Below are 14086 nucleotides of genomic sequence, written 5' to 3'. Positions count from 1 at the left end.
ACAAAAATATCTGTCCTATGATATTACCATGAATAGTTAGAATCATTAATTTCTTAAGATATTTCTTCTCCTAGGGAAACATTTCTCAGATTTTTGAGCTACTAACTCTGTCTCAGATATCCTTTGCCTGTTTTTTGAAGCTCTTTAAAATATAGCACTTATAATCTTTAACTTTATTTTTCTTGTTTATACCCATCACTGATCTGCACACTCCTTGAGTTCAAGGAACACCTTTTATGCATCTTTACAGTCCTCACTTTTCAATTCAGTTCCTGGCCAACAGTTCCTGAAAGTGCATCTGCATTTTAAAAGGTTATTTTAACTAAAAAAAAAAAAAAAAAAAAAAAAAAAAAGAGTATAACCCATGTTCCTATGGTAGCTAATGGTGAAATGTTGGATGGAAGAAAATGTGATAGGTAAAAATAGTGATTGTTTGAATTAAATGCCTACTTAATACCTAACACTTTCCATATCTCATATTGTACAAAAACAAGTGAAAGACTGCTCGGCTTGCAGCTAAATGAAATCTTTTTAGTTCACATTGTTTGTATGTCCTTCAGGAAGATTATGCAAGCATTAGAGAATGATGAGAAATTAGAGAATATTCAGAAGTAGGTAAAACTGAAGGATAAACCTTTTGCTTATTTTCCTTGTCCTTTATATCTTGGATCCATTCTTTCGTACTGTCTCAAGCTATTTGAGGATTCGCTCAAGGGCTTTAACTCACCCCATGTAGGTATTAGTGTGGCAGATGCTACAATCTGCAATTCTATGGTGTCTAGTAGAATCTTTTAAATAAAAATGCAGCCAATATATCTAAGAATGACACATATGTGGAAAAATACACAGATCTATCTATATGTATATTTTAACATTTAACATATATATTAACATATATGTCTATAGGTACATCTCTCTTGCATAAAAAGAAATCTGGTAAGTATAAACAAACGTAATTGAGTAGAACTTAACTATTTTTTTTTTTTTTTTTGCTGTTCCCCCTTCTTCATCTTTGTTTGTTTGTTTTTGGCATGAGATGGAGTTTCGCTTTTATTGCCCAGGCTGGAGTGCAATGGTGCGATCTCGGCTCGCTGCAACCTCCATCTCCTAGGTTCAAGCAATTCTCCTGCCTCACCCTCCCGAGTAGCTGAAATTACAGGTGCCTGCCACCATGTCAGGCTAATTTTTGTAATTTTAGTAGAGACAGGGTTTCACCATGTTGTCCAGGCTGGTCTCAAACTCCTGACCTCAGGTGATCCTCCTGCCTTGACCTCCCAAAGTGCTGTGATTACAAGTGTGAACCACTGCACCCGGCCCTCCCCTTCTTCTTCTTACTGACCTCAAAGACAGTCTAGATGGCTATGTGTCCAGCAGTTATTTTTTTACCATAAAGGTGAACTTCAATATGAAAATGAATACAAAGCCTTCTATAACAGGAAGAAGGAAGCTTTGCTTTTGTTGAGCCATCATAGAAGCACTGGACTTATTCTGGAGTTACAAAAAACAACAATAAAGCCTCTTGTTTTATTGTTAAAGCTTGTTTAAGCCTTTCCTTTATGTATTTATTTCAGTGTGTGGTCTCGCGTACAGTCAACAGAGCCTAACTGATAGAGTTCTGACTTCTTTTGTCTGTCTTTATTGGAAGCTAAATTTAGTTGTCCTTATCATCTGAATTTTAAAGCTACCATGTATTGAGTACTATTGAATTTTTCCCATATTTTACTTATTTTATTCTTATGCTTCATCTTTTTCATTTTTTTCTACCATTACCCAACTTTGTGATCATTTCTGAATCAACTCTGAGTTTTCTACATTCCTTCAATGCAAGTGTAATGTTAACGGTAATGTGCCAAACTGTTCTAATGAAATTCTTATTACTTGGTGCCATTTGCTTAAATTTTGTTTTAAAGAATAATGATAAACCATCTGATAGAAAAAGAGAACAATTTCACTTGAACTTAACTTTTTCTCTTTTTTTTCCCATGTAAAACAAACTTTTTATTCCTATAGAGATATTCATTTAAAGGCCCCAAAATATCCAATTTTAATAAAGACAACATTAAAAACTTCAACTCACCAACCCATTAATCAATGCATGGCATTGTAAAAGGATTTGCCCAGGGTTATAAAACAGCCTCAACTTCTGGCTCCATACTAATACATGGGCAACAGCAAAGTCCACAACTCCATATTCTGTGTGAACGCTAAAAGCTTTGTTTCCACCAGTTACCTCTTAGCTAGTATTTCACTCATCACTTTGAAAGCCACTTTGATAAGCAGATACCTTAAGCACTCAGGGAGCTGTTAAAAAAAAATGCCTAAATTTCTGTTTTAGCTTTTTAAAATTCCATTACAGAACAGTTACTGAAATGGAAAACGTACCAACTGCTTATATAGAAATTGTCGCAGAGAAGTAGAAGAATAAAATTGTGTTTTTCATTTAGATTACTCAGAGAAATACATCCTCTTTAGGAAAGGCTGGGGGGAAAAAAAGCTAGTGTTGTGGCTATCTGAGTATTCAGATATCTTTTATTGAATACCCTAAACTTGTATTTAGTACCCTCTGTAAATCTTAGTAAGAGATTCAGTACACGCCAAACCCATTTATATGGTGGATAAGTAGATTTTAAGACATTAAGCTGAGGTAGGAAAGTCTCAGGAAGCTGTCTTTATATACATAAGAAATACACATTTTCTATACACTCACAACAGAAGTTTATGTGCTCACATATTTTACAGATTTATCAAAGAGATGTATCAATTTTTTTCTTTGTAAACACCTTACTTTAAATTACCTAAATGCTATTTTCATTTTCAGTTCTTCATTTACTTTGCTATGTTTATAAATAAGAAATAAATTAATTTCCACTGTTGCCTTCTATGTATGGTCTGTTAGCAAACACACCTGGCTGGTCTGTTGATAAAGAAACCACAGTGAAAGCTTACATGTTTCTATCTAAGTTTCTACAGCAATGTGGCAGGAAAACCTAGGATATACAGGCTGAAATTCCTAGCCCTCTGACATTATGTAGGTCTAAATACAACCTTTTTCTACGTCTTAATCACATTCATGGACACCAAGGGTCCTTTAATGGTGACTATGGATAGCAAAGGCTGATATTTGCTTGATGTCATATGTTGCTTATGTTAGTCCATGAATTTAGATACAATACCTCTTCAAACTACTTAATTGAGAATGGAAAAATATCTGCTACCTATTAGTAGATGATATTGCAAGTTCTAACAACATTCATCCATTCATTCATTTTTTCAAAATGTGAATTTCAAACCTCTTTTATTAGCCAATTCTCATTCAATATTCTGGGAATATGCACATGAAAGTTGTCTCCAAATTCAACCTCTCAGAGAGCTCTTTCCAGTTTAAGAATTATATTACTGTACTGTAATTATTCCACCTAAAGTATTGGTCTTACTGTCATCTTAGAATAAATTTGTTTCTTTCTAATAGGAATAATAGCTAGAAAGTTCAAATACACAGAAAAATTGCAATAAGAATGAAAAGAATACCCACATGCTCTTTATTTAGACACAACAATCATCAATATTTTGCCTCATTTTTCTTTACATAAAAATATAAATGTTTATATATTTATTTATTAATATTTATTAATGTACATATTCCCATTATGCTTATTTTTCTGGAGCTTTTCAGACTGAATCATATATCATGCCTCTTTACCTTTACTTTAGTGTATATTTCCTTAGACTAGGATATTCTCTTATATAAATACAAATGTCGACTTAATTAAATTTAAACATGACACATTTTCCTAATCTACCATCCCTTTTCCAATTTTGTTCCATTGTACTTTTTCCCTCCCAGTATAGAAACTGATCTAAGATCTTATATTGTAATTATTTGTCATGTCTTTTAATCTACTGCAATCTGGAGTGGTCCTTCAGCATTTCTTTGTCTTATATAACAAGGACCATTTCAAATCTGACAGATAGTTCTGAATAATGCAGGACGTATTTTTTATTGTTGTTGTTTCAACAAAATGCTCTGCATTTTGAGATTGTCTGATGTTTTCAAATGGTTAGATTCAGGTTGTGCATTCTCAGCTGGATTACTACATGTGATATTGGGTCCTTCACAGGGTATCACATCTGAAGGCACACAATGTCTATCTGCCCTCCTCCACTCCTTTTAAATAAAGTTTTATTTTGGAATTATTCTAAATTTACAGAAAAGTTTATAGAGTTTGCCTATACTCTTCTCCCAGATTTAAAACATTAAAATAGGCACATCACAATTAAATACATTTTAAACTACATTTGGATTTCCCCAGGTTTTCTAGGAATGTTTTTTTTTTTTCTCTGTTCCAGGAGCCAATCCAGGATAGCACACTGCATTTAGTAGCCATGTCTCCTTAAGCTGCACTGATCCTTGTCAGTTTCTCAGCCTTTCCTCGTTTGTCATGACTTGGACAGTTTTGAGGAGTGTCAGTCAGTTACGTCGTAAAACTTCTCAATTTGCATTTTTCTCATGCAATTTCACTTTTACGTTAATTTTAATCACAAAAAGTGTCTGATTTATCTACTGCACTGTTGCTATTTCTTTCCTTGATACTAATACAGAGTCTATAGGAAGACGCTTTAGAACCATGAAACTATTCTGCTTCATATCAAAATCCCCTTACCTAAATTCAGCATCCAGTGATGATTCTTGACTGAAACAGTCTTTAAAATGATTGTGAGAAAATGAGACTTCCAACTCCACCATCCCCTCCAAATGTACCAGTTTGTTATTTGGCATTCTACTGTAAGAAAGAACCCTCTCTCCTCCCCATCTGGTGTCTCCTTCCCTCCCTCCCTCCCTCCCTTCCTCCCTTCCTCCCTTCCTTCCTCCTTCCCTCCCTCTGTCTTCTCTCCTTCCTTCCTTCCTCCCTCCTTCCCTCCTTCCTTTCCTCCCTTCCTCCCTTTCTCTTTCCATCTTTCTTCCTTCCTTTCTTTCTTTCCTTCTTTCTTTTCTTTTTTTCTTTCTCTTTCCCTCCCTTTCTCCCTCCCTTCCTTCCTTCCTCCTTCCCTCCCTCCCTCCTCCCTTCCTCTCTTTCTTCTCTCTTCTCTCTTCTCTCTCTCTTTCTCTCTTTCTCTCTTTCTTTCTTTCTTTCTTGACGGAGTTTCACTTTTGTTGCCCAGACTGCAGTGTAATGGTGCAATCTTGGCTCACCACAACCTCCACTTCACAGGTTCAAGCAATTCTCCTGCCTCAGCCTCCCAAATAGCTGGGATTACAGGCATGTGCCACTATGCCTGTTTAATTTTGTATTTTTAATAGAAACAGGGTTTCTCCATGTTGGTCAGGCTGGTCTTGAACTCCCTACCTCAGGTGATCTGCCTGCTTCTGCCTCCCAAAGTGCTGCGATTACAGGCGTGAGCCACCTCACCCAGCCTATTGTTGTTTTTAACTAATGGATCTACATTTTATGAATGGTTTGCATTGTCCTTAATTATTTTGATGCTCAAAGTGTCGAAGATTTGTCCAGAAGAAGCCCTTTGATGTTGGCTCCCAGGCCCTTGTGACATGGCCCCATCAAATCTAGCAACATTACTTTCTGACATAACAAAGCAGTTCCAAGTTCGTCATAACCCATTCCTGCCCCCGTCCTGAAGTCAGTCATTCTTTAAGAAAAAGCCATTTCTTAAATCTTTCCTGTAACCTGCAAAACAATGCTTCATAGTAAAAGCTAAATTAGTGACATCAAATATATTTTCAGTGGCAACACTGCTGTTAAATTTGACTTGGTCTACTAAATATAAACCAGATATTACATACACATTTCAAGCTCAGACACCAGTTGGGACCTTCACTCATTTCCACTACATTAGAACAACATTGCATAAAATAAACATTTAGAACCTTGAGGATAGTTAATTATACATTTTCCTGCATCCTATTAACACCAAACTCAACTGAACATACAAATCTTGCAAGTTAACTGTGTTTTTTGCAGGCATTCCCATATGCTCTCTATCCACATCCCCCACCCACCTCACTTACAACAAATTGTCCCACTCTAGCTCCACCCAAAACATTTCTCTTGTGTGTGTCTAAGGTATTCTTGTTTCTTCACAGAGCACTTTGCTCCAGTCTGCCTTAGTGGAAAGATCTTTTGGTTTTTTCTAATGGCAGATGCCTATCTTTCCGTTCTCCAAAACTAGTCTGCAAATCAGGGGCACAAAAGCTAATCAATACCACTGCTTCCCATTTCCAATGCTGACATTGCTTTCTCCTTTGTATATACATCTCTCCCTGTTAAAACCACGTCAAATTCACTTTCTACAACACATTGCCATGATCTCCTATGGCGAGTCTTTACATTCATTGAGTAAGTGAACGCATATTTGGAGTGGTGTTTCTTTCCATTTCAACTTTCCTCACAAACTTAGGGGATTTTATTGTCCATCAGGAGTCATTCCAAGTTCTAAATACAGTACTCCTTCTATTCACAACTACAATCTAAGTACATTCTATTTCAGTTTACTAATTCTCAAAAAAATAAACCTATGATCTCATATTTAAATTGATTCATCTATCAAATAAATTCTAATACATCTTTTAAAAAAACATAACTAGTTATTAATCCTTCCATCTCTCTCTCACTCCTTTCTTTCCTTCCTTTCCTCTTTTTCCCTCCTTTTCTTTCAACTGCTTTTCATCAAAGGGACACTCCTTGTTTACTTCCTTTTCATCAGCATTATTTTCATCTTGCTTCTTCACCAGCCCAGCTTTCATTTTAATTTCTATGATTTTCTTAATTTCTTACCAGCACTGTAATCACTGAATGCCATTGTCTTTCCACCATACCCACACTGGAAATTTCAAACTCTGGTTAAACACAAGTATCTCCCTCATCCTGTCTATTTATGTGGAATGTAGACACACAAAATGACAAAACCGTGCAGACTGATGGCAGATGTTTACTACTGTGAATATCAGATGTTACTCAGTCCCACCTGGAAATCATTTTAATTATTGAGAATCAGCTTCATCTCCCAGTTCCTTCAATAGCTATTCTAAATTTTAACTAAACTAACTTTGTCATTTTCATAGCATATTAATTATCATTGAAATTCAAAACAAAAATAGACAGTATGATGAAGCATTACCACACTTCACTTTTCCCCTAAGCCTACGAATGTATCTCACCTTCACAAATCCTTACACTTTTGCCTCTGCATTAGATAAGGTCTTCATCCCCCAGTGCAAAGCCTTCCCTCCCGCTATGCTCTTGGCCATCACCAGGAACTCTGCTTTGTCTCTCTTCTGTACCTTCAGCTTCTGTCAGTGGGTTCCATTCTTTTTGCCTCTAAAATTGCTAAAGCCTCTTGAATTCTAAACAAACAAACAAACAAAATCTCCAAGAAACTTCTGGTTTTTCAAAAGTAGTATTCTCTATGTTTTATTCATTTCTAACTATGCTTTTTATGAAAGAAAATATTTAATTTCCTTTTTCTAACCTTTTAATTTGCAGACGTCATCACTGTTTTACGGAGTCTGTATCTACCTATGAGTTGCAACAGTTCTTCATAGAGTCGCCACTGACCACCTGATTGGAAATGTATTGATCCTTTTCCTTTTCTATACTTTCTTCCTTCTTTTTTTAAATCTTCCACCTCTCTCTGACATTTGTGCCATGGATTGCTCTGTCTCTCTTTTCTCTTCTTTTTTCCCCCCTTTGTAATTCTTCTCTACCTTTCTGGCCACTCTTTGTTTTCCCACTTAACTATCACCTTAATTGCAGAAATACTCTATCTTTGAACTGTTATTATTCTTTTATCTTGAGAATTTATACTCTCTTGAGTATTTTTTATCCCATCACCTTTATAGTTCTAATTACTTCTCTATATTCCTGATCACAAAATACTTATTTAGCCTTTAATCCTCACCCAATATCCAGAAATTTGCATCTTCCATCTACAAGTTTTATTCATTTAGATGCCCTTTTCATAGGAGGATGAAGACCTTATCTAATACAGAGGCAAAAGTATAAGCATTTGTGAAGATGAAATACATTTGTAGGCTTAGGGAAAAAGTAAAGGATGGTAATGCTTCATACTATTTTTGTTCTGAATTTCAATGATAATTAGGACATTAATCAAAGATTCCTAAATCAAATTATTTTTCCCTCTTCTGTTTCCTATTGCTTCATTCTTTTGTTGACCCTCTTATGGGGAATGGCACTCCACAGTGGCAAAATAAAATCTTTCCTCTTCCTTAAATACCCAAATTCAATACTGAATCTCACATAAACTCCTCATATCTCTATTCTATTTTTTTTTTTTTTAGATGGAGTTTCACTCTTGTTGCCCAGGCTGGAGTCCAATGGCCCTATCTCGGCTCACCACAACCTCCGCCTCCCAGGTTCAAGCCATTCTCCTGCCTCGGCCTCTTGAGTAGCTGAGATTACAGGCATGCGCCACCATGCCCAGTTAATTTTATATTTTTAGTAGAGACCAGGTTTCTCCAGGCTGGTCTTGAACTCCTGACCTCTGGTGATCAGCCCAAAATTTTGGGATTACAGGCATGAGCCATTGTGCCTGGCCCTCTACTTCTATTTATTAGCATAGTTTCCACTGTCTTAGTTTGTGTTCTTGCCTGTTTACTCATCAGTTCTTCAAACCTGTTACTTTAAAAAAAAAAAAAAAAAGAAGATAATTTTCCTTATCTTTCTAAATGCGTTAACTCTGTTATCACATCTTGATCTGACCATCTAGGCTATGGAAACTAATAGACCTCATTGGGTGCCATCACCTTGGCTCAGGCTCTTTACTTACATAACAAAGGCAGCAGAGCACCACAGTTTTACAGTGGATGACCCATGTGTGCAGAAGACCCCTTCCAGTCATCCTAGCACTTATTTAACCCATAAGCCAGGATACCTCCAGCCAATTACCAACAGTAAGAGATTTTGCTTTCCTAGAATGGAACAGAAAGAGAGTTTGTGGTCCCCAAAAACAGAGTTCAGTACTTAGACTGTTTATTGGACTAAGTTTATAGTTTAGCAGTGAAATTTTTCCACTCTGCTCAATATTTATTCTATTATTATACATTTTTTCTTCTTGGTGATATTAAAGACTAAATGCTATAACAGAACAGTTATAATTTGGCCTTTGTTTCTGTTTCAAACTGTCTCACAACTACCTTTTACCAAAGATTTTCATACTTTGTATTCCCTTTAAATGGTAGTACTGATATTTTCCCCCAAGTTGTTTTCCTTCTTCATCATGCATGAACCTTTAATTTCCAGGTTTTTACCCATCCTTTAAAACCTCATACAAGCAGTTTCTCCTTCCTGGAGTTTTCTTGTTACCTCTAGGAAGTGCAAACTACTTCTTACTCTGTTCCATCACTCTCTGTTATACAAAAATTTATTACTTGGCTTCTTGCTTTCTATTATAGTTTACTTCTATAAGCATGTATGCTCTATGAGAATGTGAAACCTTTCATAGCAGGGTACATTTTAAAGCAACTCTGAATCCTCATCCCTGGCACATGTTGCCTATCCAATAAATTTATTATTGTTATTATTATACTTTAAGTTCTGGGATTCATGTGCAGAATGTGCGGGTTTGTTACATAGGTATACATGTGCCATGGTGGTTTGCTGCACCCATCAACCTGTCATCTACATTAGGTATTTCTCCTGATGCTATCCCTCCCCTAGTCCCCACCCCCCGACAGGCCCCAGTGTGTGATGTTCCCCTCCCTATGTTTATGTGTTCTCATTGTTCAACTCCTTATGAGTGAGAACATGTGAATCTGGTTTTCTGTTCCTGTGTTAGTTTGCTGAGAATGATGGTGTCCAGCTTCATCCATGTCCTGCAAAGGACATGAACTCATCCTTTTTTATGGTTGCAAAAGTATTCCATGGTGAATGTGTGCCACATTTTCTTGGTCCAGTCTATCATTGATGGGCATTTGGATTGGTTCCAAGCATGTATCTTTATAGTAGAATGATTTATAATCATTTGGATATATACCCAGTAAGGGATTGCTGGGTCAACTGTATGCTTGTTTGATAGCTCTGACTAATCTAATACAACCAGTAAAGATATGTGTAAGGGAAGGACATTTTTGGCACCAGTAAAACATAGACTTGGAGAAAAAGTGATACAATTGACACTCCTATATCCTCTTTATTTTCCTATCAGTAATTAGCAGAATGTATTCTTTAACTACAGAACAGTTTATTGTTCCATTTTATTAAATTTGACTTAATACTGATAACAAATTTGTGTTTTCATAGAAAGGAAGGAGAACTTTCTGAATACAAATTTACCTAAATGACTCTTTAGTAGTTACGTGATATCAGCATAAGAGGAATTTCAGAATGCTTTTATTCCCTTCTCATTTTTCTTATTGTACCCCTTTAACTTCCTCTTTTACTCACATATCCTTTTAATAGTTCTGATTCCTCCCTTTTATTCCATGTCATCCTTCTTAATAGTAGCATATCAGGTGAGTCCTTCAAAGACCGTACTAGGAGTTCTCATCTCTAATCTATCAGCTTTCTAAAGTCCAGAGCAATTAAAGTTATTCCTTTGTTTAACCCATTTAATGTTTTCTTATTACTGATTGAAAAATTCCAAACCTTTTAACTTTCACCATTGCCTCCATGTTTTTATGCCTATGCAATTTTTCAACCCCAATTTCTTCAGTTTCCTCCTACCATATGTCATGCTCCAGACACCTTTAATCTGTGGTTTCAGACTTTGATGCTTTAGTATACATTGCTGCCTGTCTCTGAAAAGCCCTCCTGCCATTCAGCTTTTCCTCTTTGTCTTAGAAATTAGGAATCACGTCGTGGTGGAATGGGGGTTGAAAAATATTGGCTTTGGAGAGAATCCTGATTTCAAACTCCAGCTTTTTAAAAGGTCAGCTTTGTGAGCTTTAGCAAATTTCTTTTTCACTTCTTTGAATGTTAGTTTACTTATCAGCACAGTTGTGAAAATGCTTAACTGCCGAATATTGTGACGATTAGAGATAATTTATGTAAAGCATCTTCCACCTTCAAGAAATTCAGTGATTGACAGTCTCAATACCATCACTTTGCTCCTCAAATGCTCCTTAATTTTTGAAGCTGTGTCCCACCTGTATTAATCCTTTTCCTCTAGTACCTACCACCATTTTCCACTTATCTCAAATTAATTACTGCAATTTTTTGCTAAACTTTTATTTGTCCTGTTACATTGACAAAAGATGTTTGCCTTATTCATTGTATTTCCTGAGAGGCTAGCATATTTTAGTGACTCAATAAACAGCTATCGAAGAAAATTTGTCCTATTAAGATATTTAATTTAAAGCTACAGAGAAGTGAAATAAGGTACAAAATAACAAATGCATGTCATTTGAAATGTACCAAAAATATAAACATAATTTATCATTATTTATCAATATTTTCTGCTTTCAATGGCAAATACATGTTTAAAATATCTGAGAAATTCTTAGCATTATAATGTTGGTAATGCTAGTTAACTCTCATTCAAGTCAATACCATTCTCACATTCAAGAAACTGACTTCTGAATTAGGTGAAATTGCTAATGGAAAAGACATTATTTCAAGACCATTTTCTCAGCACAAGGCTGAAATCGGATGCTCAGTTGGATCAATTATATTCTAATTGCTCATTGCCCTTTGAATGCATGAACAGTGATTTGTTTTCAATGAAAATAACACAAGGTTAGTTAAATGAAAAGAGGGCCCAACACACAGAGGCACACATGGGATATGCTGCCATTTAATAATAAACATGTTCATGTGACTATTTAGAAAATGCAATGAATTCCATAGCTATTCAAATAGTCTAGATTTTAAAAATATACTGTTGACTCAAAAACTAAAATAAGTGAAAGAGAAAAATGGTTAGTATTTTGACAAAATCTTTGGTGATAGGGGAACGGGTATTTTCCAAAAATATTATTATTTATAATTTTTGTTACTATTAGTTTATGTAAATTCAATTTGTCAGTGAAATTAAAGTCCTTTATTCTATATAAGATTTTCTACTTGGCACTGGGGCAGTGTATTTATGAATAAAACTTTTTTTATAAAATTAACTATTCTGTATTGACTTTGGTGATGTTTGATTTTAAAAATTCATGGACAAAAATAATGTGGAGATTTATATAAAGTTAATAAAAGTTAATCCTTAATCTTATCCTTCAGTAATAAAAAATGATAATATATTTCTCTATAAAACTATTTTTCACTGCCATCTCATGAGCATCTTCACATGTCAGCATGTTTTTCCAAGCCAAGACATAGGTTCTATCTGATAATATTGAATGGCCACATGCTTTTTAATGAAACTAACTCTTATTGATAACCATTTAGTTTTATTTGACTTGTTATGCGTTTGTTTATTCCAACATTATTCTAAATAATCTTATTGCTACAATGATATTCTTTACATACATTTCTTACCTGTCTAATCACTTTTGTACCATACATATGTAGAACCAGAGTTGCTTAAACAGATCACTCTGCAGAAAATTGTATCCTTCATATATATATTATGTAACACAATGCCCATAGCTGTCTTAACAAAAATATTTTAATCATTAAGCTATGAGGTGAAAATGATATCACATTTTAATACTAATTAATACATCATTTTTTAATGTCTAGAAAGAAGTTAAATTTTTTCTTTATGTATTTTCCAACTAGCTATTATATATTTGTCTTACAAAATTTTACTCATTTTCTTGTTAAACTGTATACCTCTTTTTTGGCTCTATTTTAATGCTATTCAGGATAGGAAAATTCTTTCCAAACCCATAATTATGATCATAAAATTATACTTTTAAATTTTTCCATAATTATTTGCATACCTAGGTTCTCTATCTCTTTATACCTCATACTTATAACATATAATTTCTTAGAAAAATATGCATTTCATCCAGATTTTCACACTTATTTGCATATGGAATTGGGGGTGCTGTTCAAATATTTCTGGATTTCTTTGGGAAATATTAATTTTACTCTATTTCTCTGAGAAATAATATGTTGATATTTCACCCATTGAGAGTTAAGATTGCTTTCTACTGCATCATAACCTACCCTATACTGTAAAGTACAGAAATTGGTACTGGAGATGAGGAACTACTATAACTAAAACTCCCAGAATAGAAGGTACTTGTTTCAGAAGCAGAAAGGAGTCAGTGAAGAAATGGTTACTGGAAACTGGAAGGGTAAAATTTCATGTTATCTAATTGTGAAACAGTAAAACCATAACTCACAATAATTTTAAAGGCAGTACTTATAAACTTTAGCTCTAAGATAAGAGAATGGAAAAAAGGACTTTTACAGCATGTGGGGATTGCTGCTGTCTGCATTAGATAAGGTAGTAAATGAATAAAATGTACTGAGAAAATAATAGGTCAATTTGTGAGAAGAAATGAAAAAGAAGAGAAAAGGTTCACAAATGAGAATTTTGCAGAGTGCAAGAGGCAACTTCCTCTGAATACCAAACAATAAAAGACAAAATTGAGAAATACTCTGAGTGAAAAAAAGCTGAGAAAAATCCAACCTGGAAAGAAAGACGCAATCTAGGCTACTGGCTTTACTCATAGCCTAGATTGCATCGTACCCTCTTTTAGAACCTCTAAATAGATTAAAATGCTTCAACTAGGTGAAGTAATTCAGAAAAAAAAGAAACTCAGAGTGTCTCTTCCACCAGAGCCAAAGGACCTAAAATTAAATGGAGAGAGAAAAGGCAAATAAATAGAGGTAAGATATAACTTATTTATTACATATACATTCCATATTTCACACATACATGGAGTCTAAAATATTTGTCTATAAAATAACTGGTATGACTATAATTCCATGTGGATAACAGAACTCTCCTGACAAATTTACATTGGTAAAGTACCATCAATCTGTAATAAAAGATAATGTGATTGTCCAGGAATTAAAATGACAGCTTGGTCACCAAACACTTATGCTACAAGTGAGCTATGAAAATTGCTCCTTCCTCAAAGAGGTCACTTCTCCAATACTCACTTTTCGTATGGCTTCCAAAAACAAAAAGAAGTTCTGTAAGATCACAACCAAAGGCC

Source organism: Aotus nancymaae, unplaced genomic scaffold (genome assembly GCF_030222135.1).
Source record: "Aotus nancymaae isolate 86718 unplaced genomic scaffold, 86718_ANA_hifiasm-v0.15.2.pri h1tg000059l, whole genome shotgun sequence".
NCBI lineage: Eukaryota > Metazoa > Chordata > Mammalia > Primates > Aotidae > Aotus > Aotus nancymaae.
The sequence above is the reverse complement of the archived record's forward strand: the minus strand, read 5'-3'. Positions refer to the sequence as shown.